The sequence below is a fragment of the Rattus norvegicus genome, chromosome 1 (genome assembly GCF_021556685.1).
Source record: "Rattus norvegicus strain SHRSP/BbbUtx chromosome 1, alternate assembly SHRSP_T2T, whole genome shotgun sequence".
NCBI classification, from domain to species: domain Eukaryota; kingdom Metazoa; phylum Chordata; class Mammalia; order Rodentia; family Muridae; genus Rattus; species Rattus norvegicus.
In genome coordinates, this window is record NC_141534.1 from 24,060,001 (window position 1) to 24,074,570 (window position 14,570).

General features: G+C 45.0%; 1 protein-coding gene across 1 annotated transcript in view; it reads right to left on the minus strand.

Moving 5' to 3' along the window:
- The window catches only part of Slc2a12 (solute carrier family 2 member 12), a 53,660-nt gene that overhangs the window by 15,740 nt on the left and 23,350 nt on the right, over positions 1 to 14,570 (minus strand). The gene's annotated exons all lie outside the window — the stretch shown is intronic.

The following is a 14,570-nucleotide window of genomic DNA, read 5'->3' on the forward strand; positions in this document are numbered from 1 at the left end:
CCACAGCCCGGGGGAAGATGGGCAGACGGAAGTCCTAAATTAAATATTTCTCCCAGATGCAATTATAATACCAGACTAGACATGTAGATATTTGGGAGAAGACTGCTCTTGCTATCAAACCGATCAGAGGACTTTCTTTATCTGAGAGTGTCGAGGAGCATCATGGGCTCTGCTTGGTTCCCTTGGGAAGGGCAGAAGATGGAGAATTAACTTGTCTTCTGCTCACAGATTTGATTTGCTCAAACAGAGACGGGTTCTTACCGTGGGCTGACTTGACAAACACCTCTGCATTTTCTCATTGGACCTTCGCCAACCCCGGGCGAGTCAAACCACTGCTCTTTTTCCTTCATGGAGGAAGAGACTGCGGCCCTGAGGAGTTCATGACTTGCCAAGGTCACAAAGCTCCTAACTGAAGCAGGGCACAGAACCCTGAGCTCCCTCTTCCCGTCAATGTGCTATCTTGGCAATGGCTTAATAAATATGAGTGAAGAAACGTGAAGAAGATTAAGTGTGAAGGCAGTGGGCCGTGCCACCAGACAGAGGAGCTGGTAAAGAAGGTTCAGAAACCCTGGGGAATCTCATGATTAAGAATGCCAGGCATTAGAACCAGCTCCTGGCCATACTCCACCTGTCCTAGAACATGTCACCATGACGCCCCACTGAGAAAACCATTATAATCAGTCATGTAGCATAAAAAACCCCTAGAGTTCTCCATGCTAATGGGGTATCTAGAGAGGCCCTGAGCGTTTAGCCAATGAGCTTCCACCCTGGGCATTCCTTCCTACAAAAGGTATTGAATCCCTGGTTCACTCTAAGGAAGGTGTATGCATTCACGACCATCATAAATAAAGCAGTTTGGACAAGAGAAGACCTTCTCCGTCACCAAGGATGGTGGCAGGTGTGTGTGTGTGTGTTTGCTCTTTATCATAAAGAGCCTCACCTAAATCTCCTGAGGAGATGGCCTTCTCTCTTCCAGCCCCTCTGTACTTTCTGCATTCACTCCGAACCAAACTGGATTCTGACTCGTCCTGGGGCCCAGCCATCCCCTTCCTGCCTGGCGCACAGGAGAAGCACAGACTCTCGGACCACTGTTTTCAACTCCTGTGGTCCCCAGCGGCATCCGGGTACACAGGAGACTGAGAACCACATCGTCTGTCCCAACCCCTGCTGTTTCTCACCCAGGAAAACACAGGCTGGCACCCCTGTCTTGGACTACGTTCTGCCTCCCCTGAAGAACATGCTGATGGCGCTCCTGGCATCTCGGGCGAGGCAGACAAGGCAGCCCGAGAGGTAAGAGGATCTGATGGGACAGAAAGGAGGATTTCCGAAGTGCCCAGTCTAGGCTCTCTGGAGGGAAGCAAACCCAGTGGAAAGATGCTGTTTCCAACCACGTGATCTTAGCCTGGAAGAAGCGGAAAGACAGGCGTGGCCCGGGACTGAGCAGTCAGCAGGGCCTCCAACTGAGCCATTTACCTCTCTTCTCACAATCATGCTCTATGGGGAATCTGCTCTTTAAAGAGTAGTGGGAAAACTGGTAAGCCTCCAAGAGAATCTATATGAGGCTACCCTGAAGACCTGCAAGACAATTATAACAAAAGCAGAAGGAAGGAAATTCCTGCAATAAAGACTGGTCTCGGGTAAATGTGGTATAAAATTATGTGGAATCACTGTTTGTTCTTTGATTAAAGCATCCTGAGTGCTTGGGTCACAGCTATGTGTCACCACACTAGGCTCAACTTCAGCCTTTCAAAGCTAAACGATCTCTCTCTATACCACTGTTTGTCGTGGATATTGATTACAGATATCGGTTGAGCTGAGGGGCCTCGAAGGCCTTGGGTTTTAGAAGGAAGGAAAGGAAGTGGGAGGAAAGGTACTTTTTTTTCATCGTTTGTAGAGGAATTGGCTCAGATCGTCATGATTTGACCTATCTCAACACCTGTCCAAAACACCCCCAACTCCACTTCCCATCATGATGGCTTCATGGAGTTATTCAGTGGCTAAGTGTTGTTGGGGTCCTCAGAACCACACTGACCTCAAATGAGAAGGAGCTGATTTGGCCATTTTAGGGAAATGGTTGTTGCCACCAAGATTGACGAGGACATGATATAGCACAGTGGATAGCATGCATGAAGCCCTGGGTTTGATCCACACTACCACACAAACCAGGCATGGTGCCACAGGTCTATAATGGAGGCAGGTGAATCAGATGTTCAAAGTGATCCTCAGATACAAGTAAGTTCAAGACCATCCTAGAAAACATGGGCCTCTGCCTCAAAAAGAACAAAGCGGGTGGAGGTGGCATACCCAGCACTGGTGCGCTGAGTCTGAAATGCCAGCCAGGGACTTGTCTTAAAAACCTAAAAGACATTCAGAAAGTCTACACTACGCAAACAGTGCAGCAGCTCAACCAAGTCCTGAGGCCATTTAACCAGCCCAAGAAATGAAGATTGAAAAATACACTTCCCTCAGTCTGTGTTCTGGTGGGAACTTGTCAGTCAAGCCCTGCACCTGACATTTCCAAAAATAAAGAGCGTCTTTGCTGAAGTTTCTACTTCACCTCAAATCGAATGGGAGGAACTAAAGAACCGATGTCTTCTTGGCTGATAAAATACTGACAAAATTGGATGCTGCAGCAATTGTCAAATGAATGCTTAGCCATCCCAATATAGAGCCTGACAAATGAAAGGAAGGACGTTATTTTAATGGTGGTGACAGAACTGTGAAATCAATCACAAGTGTTCAAAACCCAGGAAAGCGAAATAAAATTTGGAATGCAATGGCAAGAATGGCTTCCTGTGACAGACAGGAGCAAGACAGAGCAAGAGTCTTTGAGTCTGGATGGGCCCTGGAAAGATGCTGCGCATGCCCAAAATGGAAAGAGTAGAAGAGTATGGCCTCAGTATACAGGGAATGGGCACAAGCGCATCACCCACCACGTGGGCTCCACTACAGCGATCTCTGTAGAAAACACCAAATGCGATTATTTCCTTTTTAGCATCCATGAGGACCCATTTCCTCCCCGAAGAAAATCAATCTAGTCTACAGCTACATGGGGAGGTTCTTTTCCAGGGACTCGGGAGGAAATGGGGATTCTCGTTGAACATCCTCTCTCTTCCCTACCCTAATGATGGGCCAGCAGAAGTTACACTGTCCCGTTTGCTCTACAGAGTACTCACAACACACAAAGCACAACAGGGTTGTGTATGTTTCACTGTCATTCAGCAGACATAAAACATCTCTCCTTGACTCCGCTATTCAACCCCTGTCTTACTGGGACAGCACCACTTCCGCAAGCTGTGTCCCTGGAAGTGGCAGAGTCTACAATGCCCCTAATGTCACTGTAAGCTGTAATAACTATGGAAATCTGAGCTTCTGGGGGACCAAAGTCAGTGATCACTCACAGCTATGTAACTCCTCGTTCAATGGTATCAGATCATCAGAGTCCCATAAGAATTGGCCAGATTCAGATACGTTATCTACAGACACAATGATTACAACCACATAGAGATGTCATAAAAAGTCCATGAGGGAGGGCTATGCTCATGTCACTCTGTGAAGACTCAGCCTCGGGTTATGAGGGATGATAGAAATAATAGTTCTGACCCATGTAAGTCACCGTGAGCATTTCCGGCCTCCTACTTATTCTGGCCCACTGCCCCAGTTTTTCCTACGAACCTGTCGTTTAATCCCCTACACTCTCAGATGTAAATCCTGCAGCTTCTGGGCACACATTCCACTTGGCATGAACTTCTCCTGAACCACCTGGCATGTGAACTCAAGAGCCTGAAAGATGCACTGAGGTCTTGAAACTCCTGCCAGAGAACAACTAGCTTCAGAGGGAGTTCCACACTTGGGCCGCAAAGAGTTCACCAGCTGGATTTGTGGCGGTATCCATCCCTGCGCGTGGCAGAAGTAAACCAGATCCCATGGTTTTGTTGTACTTCAAGCATACCCGCTACACTTAGCTTTCCTGCAAAGGGATGCTTAAAATGTGGACAGGAGCTAACTGGTGTGTGCTGCCCAGATGTTCTTCCAACCAGATGCGTAAATCCTGAGACCTCTGTTCTTTCAACAACAGACACTGGTAGGCCACCGGCTCCGACATGAGCAGGAATGAGTGGCTTCTCAGTCTCACAGCCCTCAGTCTCTCTGAGTTGTTGACACTCATGGCCTTTTGTAAAAGAAACACTTTATTCAGGAATATTATCTTGAACTGCCTAGGTTACAAGCCAAGACAGGCACTGGAATAAGGCGCCCATGTTTCCCAAATAAGGATGCCTAATCAAAATCAATCAGAATGATTTTTTTTTTCAGAAAAGGGTGTTAGCAGAAACTAGCTAACTGGAATGACTCTTAACTTAAAAATGAAGTGAAATTAAAAATGAACCTCTTTATTTTTAGATAGGCTCTCACCGTGGAACTCTTATGAATACGAAGACCATGCTGATCTCGAACCCTCATCTACCTCTGCCTCCCAAGTCCTGGAATTAAAGGTGTGCCCCACCATGCCCAGATAAAGACTAGGCCCCGCACCACCCCCATTTTTTGTCAGGCACCAAGAAAAGAACAGGAAAGCCTTGTGCCATGGGGCCTCAACCATCCTCACTCTTGTACCCTGAAGAGTAATTTGATGTTTGAAAAAAGGGAGTATTTTTGTTACATATCATTTACATTAACATTTTAATCATAAACTTGCATAATGGCACTGCAAAGGAGGCACTGTCTAGCATGTCCAGCTTCTAGACATTGGTCTTCTAAAGGCTTCCAATAGAACATAATGGTATCCCTTATTGGAACCCTCTTTTACATGTGAGCCGTAGTATTGAGCCTACACAAGCCCTACATATTCAAAAACAGTGTAAGATTCCGCCCCCCCCCGAATATATTAACACCACAATTAGTACAAAAGAGGACAGAACGAGAGAAGCATCTCAAAACATTTAGAAATTACCGAACATAAAAGCATCGAGTACCTTCAAGAGCCCGAGGGATCACTGCCGTTTATTGGGTTCCTATGGACGATGCCACTTATAGAGTAATGCACTATTTTTCTACCTTTGAACTGGATGGGATTTACTATTCTCAATAATAACACAGGTGTCTAGTGGAAGGAATTCAGTACCAACAGTGTCACTCACGTCTCTGAACGAACAAGGAATGCTTCTTATGGTGATCCGCCAGCTGGAGACTTGATTAGATCATCCTTTAGCGTTTTGGTTGAAAGGAAATCATCGAAGAAAGGACTATTATCTTAGTTGTGAGTCATTTCTCAACACCTACATTAATTTTTTTTTATCAGTGTTCTTCAGCCTTTGTGATTCACTGTATGTATAATAACACTACTCATAAAGTAACACATGAGCTTTCCTTTAAATCGAGTCTATATACAACTGAAGAGACAGGAGGGGGCAATTTAAATTTACCATCCACTCTGCATGGCATGTGCTGTGTTAGTGGTGTATTATGTTATTCAGTACACCATGCATATGTACACAAATGGAAGTCAGAGCACAGTGTTGGTTGTCTTTTTCTATACTCAATCGCCTGGATACACCATCTCTTCAGAGAGAACCATCTAGACTGGCTGGCTTGAAAGCTCTCAGGGTCTGTCTCTGCTCACCAGAGCTGATGTTACAGGGACCAATGCATTCAGCCATACTCGGCTTTTGGCATGGATGCTGGGGATTCGAACCCAGGTCTGTGTGTTGACAGAACAAGCCTTCTTATGCACTGAGCCATCTCTTGGGCCCTACTGTATGCTTCTTATTTTTGAGATAGAGTCTCATGTAGACGATCCTGCACCCCTGCTCCTCCTTCCTCCACTTTCCAAGTAGTGGGATTGCAGACGTGTGCCGCTGTTATCTGCTTAGAGAGGACAACCAATAGAGGACTGTGTTGTTGCTGTGTTTCTCAAAGATGAATCTTTGGACAGCGACTTCCTCTATAGTATCTCAGAGGACCTTTGTAGAGTCTTATGTATATATATGTGTGTGTGTGTGTGTGTGTATACACACACACACACACACACACACACACACACACACACACACATATCCTGGTAAGACAGAAGTGGCACTCTATAGGCAAGCAAACATAAAAGCAATGATGGGCAAGGAATTTCTCTTTTCCAGTCTGAGTTTGAGTGCCACGGTGTTGAAGTACTGTTGTATACAGACATAATATTCTATACTCTGCCTCCTTCATGAGAGAGGCTATGTTTAGGAAACTACTGTGGTTTTTATTGCTCCAAACGCTCCTTGGTACAACTCTTAATGTGTTCTGAAAAACAGCTAAATAACCAATGTCTGTGCCTATTAAGATCATGTTAAAACCTCAATGTGCTTCTTTAATGTCTCTGATGTCCAGGATTCACAGTGTTCCAGAACAGAAGATTGTAATGGGGGTGCTAACTGGAAGCTAAACACGGTTTGTGCGAGCGGTCACAGAACGAATGGTGCCATTCCTCCACGTGTTTAGCTCTGCTCCTGTGCAGCAAAGAACTCTGTGGTTCCTTCAATATCACAACTGCATCTTTAACTCTAAGAGGAAGAAGCCCGGTGCCCGAGTTTCTTTAAGTTTGTCTTTGTGCCTGCAAAGTTAGTGGACAACTATGCAGGTGTCACACTCCTTGAAAATAACCCTGGAGGGTGAAATAACTCACTCAGTCAAATTAACCCAGCTAACTGAGGAGGAGAGAACAGCGGGAACTGTGCAGATGTGGGTCAGATCTGAAAGGAAAAAAAAAACTGTTTTGAAGATATTAAAGGGAGTTAACACTTCTGCTACGTGAATATTGTTTTATAATACCCACATTTGATGTTCAAATTTTACTGTTTAAAAGTTAGTTTGTGTAATGTGTCCCTATTTTTATGTTTGTAGGAGGGAAGTGCACACTTGGAAAGCCTTTGAGGTGGATGGTTCTGAACACTAGGGGCCTGGGGCCCAGGAGGAAATGCTAAGCTGACGGAGATCTCTTGTGAAACACAAAATGTACTTCTGGAATTGTCAGCCTTTGTCTTGAACCCAGCATGGGTTTGGCATGAGGCAGCGAAGTGAACTTCCAAATTAGAACCTGCTGTTCGCATGCCTGGAATTGTCAGAAGTCGTGGCTATGTAAGCACCTCGTGAGCAGTGGGGTTTGGAGAGCCGGAGCTGTCTGGATACAACCTCTACATTTAAATGTTATGGCAGAGGCCTGCTGCTCCCAGCTGCTCCCCGTCCTCCAAAGGGCTGCGTCAGCTCTGCGAGGTGAAACAAAGCCAGGCTAGACTGGAAGCTCTCAAACACTGTCCCAGGAGAAACAGGGAAAGGGGCATGGGAGTTTACAAATAGACATGGAAGCTGAAGGGTTTTCTATGTGTGTCTGGCATTACTTCTTGTCCGGCAGCAGCGGCTCTGACAGATCTTTGCTGCGGACCCACTAAGGGTGCCTATGGCATACTACACAAGTAAATTAGCAGCTTTGACTATTGTCGAGTAATTGTAACGCCTCCAGGAAAGGAAATGGGTTGTTTTGTTGTCTGTATCACCCAAGATTTGGATTTTCCAAGTTTTGGGTTTCTCTCCCAGGTGACCCAACATCTGTGCAGAAATTTTATAAATAATCCCATTGATCTATGGAGCTTGGATATCTACCATACGTGCCGATATCCCCAATGTTCTGAGTAATAAAATGGCTTTGTGTTCTGACTAAGGAGTCTAGCCTGTTAGCTTGCAAGTGGGGAAAACCGTGGCTCCTTTCCAGTTACTGACACCGTAATTACTTGTGGCTAGGGTATGTCTCCCATTACAGTTATTAACTCTACTTGTCCATTCACACCAGAGGAATCCAGTGGAATTTTAAGGCTAAGATAATTCATGAAAATATGTCTACAAACATTAATACTAATCAGGGAAACAAAAAAAGGAAAACAATAATAACTTTTCCAAGCCCCAGGTTAGGCTGTCATAGAATTCTCTTAGATAAAAAATTACAGAGGAGTGGTGTCCTATTTGATTTAGCTGGGCACAGCAGCCCATGCCTTTAATCTTAGCAGTGAGGGCAGCCGAGGCAGGAGGGTATGTATTTGGGGCTAGCCTAAGCTACAACGTAAGAGCCAGTCTCAAAAGTGGATGGATAGATAGATAGATAGATAGATAGATAGATAGATAGATAGATGATAGACAGACAGATAGATAGACAGATAAATGGAGAATGTTAAATTACAAATGACACATTAAATCATCCGTGTACAGGTACAATGAAAGTAAAAGGAAGGATGGCTCAGTGAGTAAAGGGGTATCCCCAGGACCCACACATGGAAAAAAGAGAAAACTGACTTCCAAAAGTTGTCTTCTGACCTCTGAATGTGCATACATGTGCTATCACCCCCAACACACACACACACACACACACACACACACACACACACACACACACACAGAGAGAGAGAGAGAGAGAGAGAGAGAGAGAGAATTTTATGAAGTGAAAATGGAAATAAAATAAATCATTAATTAAAAAGAGTTAAAGTCAGAATGAGTCATCCATGATACTGCTAAACTCAGATCTCTTTTTAAAAGGGAAATTAGGTCTCATACTTGAAGAACAGAACGGAAAAACTTGGAAATCGGCATTTTGTCTGGCAACCTAAAAGTGATTTCGAATGTAACCTTCCATAGGCATCAGTTGCCTTTACCCTCGGCTGAGCACAATTAGTGAGGTGGAAATTTTGACACAGTGCGTGGGGGCTCCATGTGAGCAGCTGACCCCACACTGCCCTTCCTAGATGCCAGGGCTGACCCTCAACAACAGGGAACAAGGGTGTATCAGTCAGTCCCACAGCCCAGGGCTTGGCTGACTGCAAACATGGAGAGTCTGAATCAACTGCTCAGATTTCTAGGAAGCCTTGACTACAGGTGATCCAGGACTGAACCACACTTCCCAATGCTCCAGGTCCATTTCCACAGTGTCCATCCAACTGAAATTCAGTGGTCAATGAAGCTGCCAGTGATGTCATACAACAAGAGCGAGCTATGGGGTGTCCTTGGGGACATCAGTGCTGGCAGTATCTGAACTCCTCATGTCTAGACCATGACCAGAATTGATACCATTTGCCCAAGTCCACCTTGTGCACCAGAGACTAAACAGAGGACATGTCCAGATTGCTTCTTTTCCCTTTGCTATTACACTGAGGTAGACACTACAGGCCCACTGTCCAGGTTAGCAAACTGAGAATGTCAAGAGATGAACTTACTTGTCCAAACTGCTACACTAAGGAGCTGAGATTGAAGCCAGGAAGTCCCAGGCAAAACTCCCATCCAAATCCTAGCACTGTGTCAGGCAGACTCATTGAGCTTTTCTGACACTCTCTAATCTCTCCTGCTCATGTCTATCCTCAGGGACACTTGGTCTGCCACCATTTAGCCCTGCTTAAAACTCCCCTCCTTCCAGATAGTCACACTACCTTCTTTGCACAAGACGTGCCCCAATTTCACAGGCACAGAACCGACCCCCACCCCCACCCCATACCTCCCTACCTGAAGCAGCCCTTCCCCAAGGGCACCCTTCCTTTTGGCCCTCTTTATTCTCTTTGCTACTCTTGCCTCCATCTAAACAGAACACTGCTCTTCCCTGATCACCCTGTCGTGGTCTCTCCAATCCACATCTGAATGTCTGGGCCACATATGTTGTGCTGAGCCACAACGCCCTGGGGACAGATGAAGTTTCCACCACGTTCTGCCTCAGTCTTCGCTTCTTTGCCTGCCAATATTGGCTCCATGGTGGGTAGACAATATAGGAAGAGATTCTCTAGTGTCACGGTCATTCGGTGTCACCTGTCATTTGGTTTTGGGCTTGATGTTCTACTCGATTACGTGAAACAAACATAATCTAAGGCTCACGACCTAACTTAATACATGACCTGAAGAAAAATCCCTTACATCTGCTCCTGGCAAGAAGGAAGTTATGAATGAGAGAAGGGATAATTTATTTACGGACATACGAATTTTCGGATTAGAGAACCATGACAAGAGTAGACACACAAGGCTCCTGAATGACACTCTACAATGAACAGGAGTGAAATGTGTCAGAAACCTTGACAGGTGACTTTACTAGAGAAAATCCAGGGGGAATAGGTTGTTAAGAAGAAAACAATAGCTATGATAGAGTATGGACCGAGTGTATAAGAGATATGATTATAGGAGATCCAAACCCGTGCAGGATTGGGAGCCAATTGCTGTGACATAGAATGAGGTGTGGCCTGAAAATGATGCATTATTGTGATATATGTCATGCTGATTGTTGACTATATATCATCATATGGTGATTTATGTTGTTAAATACATACGAGCAAAGATGTCCTCAAAAAAGGAAAAAAGAAAGAAAAAAGAAAGGAAGGAAGGAAGAGAAAGGAAGGAAGGGAGGGAGAGAAAGGAAGGGAGGAAGGAAGAAAGAAAGAAGAAAAGAAAGAAAGAAAGAAAGAAAGAAAGAAAGAAAGAAAGAAAGAAAAGAAAGAAAGGAAGGAAGGAAGAAAGAAAGAAAGAAAGACCACACATTTGTTTCTAAGTTACAGTGGGTATTGTAGGCAGAACCGAATTTCTCCACAAATGTTACCTCAGATGAACTCATGACATAATGACAACAGGCTCTGAGCCTTGGCTCTTCTTTCCTTGTGGAGTAAGTAGATGTTCTCATAATATCAGGAATCTGTGTTTATGTGCTAAAAAAAAAATTCTCAATCATTAAAAGGAGCTGAAGTGGACAAGACCACCTTGAACATGTACTAGAGAGTCAGGGTAAGGTTTTGAACCGATGTAGGAGGACAAGGAGTGAAAAAGTGATCATTTAATAAGTGTCGTGAATAATGGCAATGGGGTTCATGTCCCCATTTAATTCCATACAATAACTTGCTATTGGTTTCACAGAAGTGAACAAGGGCTCTTCTTCTCTTAAGTCCTGTGAACCCCTCAGCAGGTGGCTGCAGCCAGTGCACTCCTTAGAATGCCATTTTAAGTAGACACAAGGAAGTATATAACATTACTCGATGCCACATGAGGTCTCCTCCGCCAAGATTCTATATCCTAAAGCAACCTTGTTATTTCACAGCTAGAAAACTGGAGGAGCCAAGAGTGAGAGGACTGGGGCATACACTTTAACCTAAGAATAGAAACACTTTCCTGGCAGAAGAAAGCCACACTATGATCTAATAGAATTAAAGAATGCCGCCCTAAGCCAACTCACACTTAAGAAGATTTAATAAGGGTGGTTTAATCTCCCTCTCAATGTTGCTTTAGAACAACAAGTACTTTCCCCTTTATGCCTCTACTTACACAAAGGATTTGTTTGTTTTACAAGCAATAAACTCTCTAACCTCCATAGTTGAGCAATAATCACACCAGGCTAATAAGTTTTATAATGCACTTAAAATCTGGTATGAAAGGCTCGCTCCTAATAACATTGTTAAAGCTCTAACTGGTTCTTGCAGTTTATGCCAAGGCCCTACGATACGATTCTGAGTATTGAAATGGAATCCCCCATGGCATGTTTTCATGAGGGGAGAAAAAGAAATCACGGCACAAATATAGACACGAGTGACTGGCTCTTTGCAAAAATAAACAAAGGGTAGTTCTTTAGACCGTCCCAAAAACACTAGGAAAATCTCTGTCCTGAAGCCCTGGAGAGAGGCGACTGTTCATGTCAGGAGGGTTGATTCAGATCCTGGCTTCCCTCACAGCATGACGCAGTCTCACGTGGACACCCAAGCCAGACGCTGGAGGGGCCGTTCTAAGTTAGACACCATGGGATGAGAGAGCTAATTCCCTCCCACACCCCAAGTGCTTTCAGTCCTCAGCTTCCTCACCCAGCGGCAACACCTTGAACCTAGAAGTTCTGAAAGAGATTTGCTCCTCCATATTGTGGCAAAAAAAAAAAAAGAAGAAGAAGAAAAAGAAGAAAAAGAAGAAAAAGGAAAAAGAGGAAAAAGAGGAAAAAGAGGAAAAAGAAGAGGAAGAAGGAGAAGGAGAAGGAGAAGGAGAAGGAGAAGGAGAAGGAGAAGGAGAAGGAGAAGGAGAAGGAGAAGAAGAAGAAGAAGAAGAAGAAGAAGAAGAAGAAGAAGAAGAAGAAGAAGAAGAAGAAGAAGAAGAAGAAGAAGAAGAAGAAGAAGAAGAAGAAGAGGCCAAGTTGTCCAAGAAAATCCAGGATGGCTTTCAGAACTCTGTGTCCAGATATTTAGGATTTAACAAAGGCATGCCCTGACTGCCTCCCGCCAGATGGTTCTAAGCATGGCTGTCTCCCGGCTTCTTTTCTTTTTTTTTTTTTTCTTTTTTTCGGAGCTGGGGACCGAACCCAGGGCCTTGCGCTTTCTAGGCAAGTGCTCTACCACTGAGCTAAATCCCCAACCCCCCGGCTTCTTTTCTTATAGGCAAAAACAGACCAACTTTTAAAAGTTGTACCCAAGTGGTGTATTGCTTTACAGAAAGCCTCACGCTGGTGTGTGGCAGCAAGCAGGCTCGCTTTGGCTGTGTAGCCCTCCGAAGTTACTGAGCCCTTTGTCTGCCCACTCTGAGCTGATTCTGAGCTCCTCCCTTGGCTTAAAAGTCTTTCCCCAGCTCCCTTCACAATCTGAATGTAGCCTGGCATGGTTTATAAGCAGAATTATAAGGCGATCATGTAAAGTAAAAAAAAGGAGAGAGAGAACGAAACACAAGATGTGTCCCCAGAACACAGGAGCTAGTAACTGTGCTCCAAAGGGAATGAACGGAAGCAGTACAGGCTGTCACTCAAACATGGAGCTTCACGGTCATTCGCTGTGACACTCTGCTTGGTGGCATCCAAAGCACTACTGGCTCTGCTGGCATACGCCTCTTCTGTCCAGCTCTGCCCATTCCATAGGGAAAGAACAACTGAGACCGCACACAGTGTGTTGGTCACGTAGCCAGTAAATGAAAGAGCTGGGATTAGAACCTAGGGTTTCTGGTTTTCAACCCAGTCTCTTTAAATCCCAGACTGAGTTATTCTACATTTGACATACATTAACGGCTCATACAACAGAGACCTTTAAGGAACTTGAATGGATGCATACTCAATTTTCATGAAGCCTCAGAGGTAGGAAGGGTTGGGATTAAGTAGAGGGGGCAGAGCCTAGGTGTGTTCTGTGTTTATGGCTGGGGTAGGGAGGGGTGGGAAACGAAGAAGCCCTAAGGGATGAGGCATTCCCTCACCATGCTTGTGCTAATACTTACAGCGCATACTGCGCAGAGCTTCAATGTACCTCTACGTGAATGTCAGCTTCAGGGCACATTCTAGTGTAGCTAGACCCTTATACACAGATGCACTGATACCCTTCAGGGACGTGACGGAAGGCCCTGAGAAGCTGAGGCTTTAGGGCTGGGATGGCTATAATGGTGGAGAGTGTGGGATCAGCTAAAGGAATCTGAGTCTGGGTCTATAGACCTCAACCCATGTGACCTCAGGATCCTTGGCAGCATAGTTCCTTTCCATGAAAAAAAAAAGCCACTTACCATCTTCTCTTCATCTCAGAAATCGGTCGATTTCTCTGATACGATATAAGGCCAGCATTCAAGGAAGGTAGATGGGGATGAGCAAGGCCTGTAACTGAATTATTGGGAGGCTTTCTCTTGGTATAGGTATAACACAGAGATAGTCTAGCTCTATGTTATCCTAGTCTAGGCTGGCAGAAATAGGAAAGATACGACAAATACAGGATCCACTTTTGAGGAACAGATCAAGTCTTTGGTCACTGGCTGAACTAAGAAAAAAAAAGCCCCAAACATCAACCCCCAGGAGCTGCAGGGGTGGCAACCTCACCTCACAGGAAAATTGGGGACATGAATTGGGACCCCAGCCCAGGATCTCGACATCACCGTGGCTTAGACACCATGCTGTTGACAACTGGGTCCCCTTATAGGTAGCAGGGAACACAAGATTTGACCAGATCTATTTTTAGAACTTCCCCAAGGCCAGCCATTTTTCTGCAGATGGCCAGCGTCCTCAGACCTGATAGGCAGACATGGGAGCAGGCGGAAGTTTCTTCCCACGCACTCCTGGTTTGCTATGGCAAGTTCAGTTGGCTTTGCTTTCTGCCTACTCTGGTATAAGTTTCTTTTCTACTCTGCAGAGATTCCAGGCCATGATTAAATAAACAGACCACAGCCTTCCACATGTCTCTACCAGCTTCTCTCCATAGCTTAGTAATCTCCAAAGATTACTAAGTCTTTTCCTTTTCCTCTTACTAACCTTTGCTTCCTTAACTTCTCCCCGTTGTCATGTCTGACCTCTCTAAGAAATCCATTACGGGCTGTGGAGATGGCTCAGTGGGCAGAGCACCTACAATCTCATAGTTCATACAGTGAGATCCAAGGAGGAGGCATCCAAGGAGGAGAATCCCCAGATGCTCATGCATCAGAGGCCTTTAATAATAAAGATTCTGGGGGTTGGGGATTTAGCTCAGTGGTAGAGCGCTTGCCTAGCAAGCACAAGGCCCTGGGTTCGGTCCTCAGCTCGGAAAAAAAAAATAATAATAAAGATTCTGGTGCAAACGAAGATAGTAATGATGGCTATCCAAGGATGGCCT